Source organism: Sinocyclocheilus anshuiensis, unplaced genomic scaffold (assembly GCF_001515605.1).
Source record: "Sinocyclocheilus anshuiensis isolate Anshui unplaced genomic scaffold, SAMN03320099.WGS_v1.1 scaffold3702, whole genome shotgun sequence".
NCBI lineage: Eukaryota > Metazoa > Chordata > Actinopteri > Cypriniformes > Cyprinidae > Sinocyclocheilus > Sinocyclocheilus anshuiensis.
The window spans coordinates 950-2,863 of NW_015554275.1; the positions used below are offsets into that span (position 1 = coordinate 950).

The 1,914-nt window shown below is 32.9% G+C and overlaps 1 long non-coding RNA gene across 1 annotated transcript; it reads right to left on the reverse strand.

The window, feature by feature from the left end:
• Window positions 1-761: 761 nt before the first annotated feature.
• LOC107671331 (uncharacterized) lies at window positions 762-1,364 on the reverse strand. The gene is made up of 2 exons (XR_001632189.1): window positions 1,168-1,364; window positions 762-1,113 (listed from the first exon to the last, which is right to left on the reverse strand). It is a non-coding gene; the product is annotated as an uncharacterized LOC107671331 (long non-coding RNA).
• Window positions 1,365-1,914: the final 550 nt, after the last annotated feature.

The following is a 1,914-nucleotide window of genomic DNA, read 5'->3' on the forward strand; positions in this document are numbered from 1 at the left end:
TTTGATTCAACCTCCCAACTTTTGTCTTTTATCAAAATGTGCTTTTTACCTTGGACTGTGTAATGTAAATGTAACTTTATCTTTAACAGAGATCAAGGTGTTTTTAACATTTCAAAACACATTCTCATGTTAGCAGACATATTACACTTTCACATGTAACCAACAATTCCTCAACACATATAAAATATCATAATCAAATATTATCAAAATATTCATCCGAGAGAGGTGACAGACCTGACAAAGATGACACATCTGACAGTGGTGACACAAACCTGAATTTGTAGTCATTTTAACGATCAAATACTCTGAATCAATCACTGTATTAAAACAAATAAAACAAACAGTGAGTATGTATTGTTTGTAAAGCTTTTATTCAAAATTCACATTTAAGTATTTTGGTATATCATTGGAACACAAATGATCTGTTTTCTCTCATCTCAGTACAGTTATGTCTGCTGTGCATCTGCTATGGTATCACGGTAACTTTTAAAAACAGTTATATGAACACATAAATCAATTAGTTGTTACCTCTATCCATTTACATTCACCAGGATCTTAATATTCACATTTAAACATCATACGATACCCCTAAACCACAAAAATATGATGACTTCATGTTGAATGTCAACTCCATCATTGGCCAATCTTGAAACCTTACGAAACACACGTGTCCTTGAAAAAAAACTTGCTTTGATATGAGATATTAAGTCTTGCTTTTAATAAAAACAAGCTCTTTTTATCATTAAAAACATTTTCATCCATTTTATAGCATATGAATGATTGAATTGTATCTGTGTTGTTTCAAGGGGAAAAGCATGAACTGTTTATGAATTCCATTTTACAGATTAGATAATGAAGACTTCACAATATTGTTATTTCAGCAGCACGACAAACAAAACGGATATTCAAACAGGGAATAAATAACGTAAAGAAACACAGCGCTTCATGACTTCAGTCTAAAACTGAGAGAGCACACTAAACAACTCTGCAGTGACGAATCAAAACGCCTCTGATTGGATATTGCATTCATAAACTCAAGAGGATCATGTGTGATTGGTTATAATGCTCAACACTGCAGACCGCAGAATCATCTCACAACACTCAAAAAGAAATCTGATGTAATGTAATAAAGCAAACCTAATCATCTCACAACACTCAAAAAGAAACCTGATGTAATGTAATAAAGCAAATCTAACATAAATTAAATGCCGAGATCGACACCTTTCATTCATTTCACTTTACACATTTCACATGACAGCTTCTTATAGCACTACTACAAAATATCACCTAAATGACATTCTCTCGTTTCCCCTCGGCTCTTCTGGCTTTTTTCACTCAGATTTGACAAACTCACTATTTTTGAGTTAAGTCGAGTTATAAAGTCAGAATTAAGAGATATAAACTAGCATTTGCGAGAAAAAAAGTCAGAATTGTGAGATAAAATAAATAAATAAGTAAAAATGTTAATAGTAAGGTTTAAATAATATTTCATGATGTAACTGTAGGGCTAATACAATACGTTCCCTTTGAACAGCATATGTGAATATTATGTAGACCTATTGTTTAAATCAAATTTATGCTTTAAAAGTATATCATAACAGTTTTCATCCATAGTATGTCCATTTAAACGTCTGCGTTTAGCTTCAAATGGCGTCTTTGACGACAGTATTCTATAAAAATTATAGGGATGCACGATATGTCGGCCACCATATCGGTATCGGCCGATAAATGCTCATTTTTTCTGTTATCGGTATCGGCCCGATTATAACAGTTTTCATCCATAGTATGTCCATTTAAACGTCTGCATTTAGCTTCAAATGGCGTCTTTGACGACAGTATTCTATATTCTATAAAGGGATGCACGATATGTCGGCCACCATATCGGTATCGGCCGATAAATGCTCATTTTTTCTG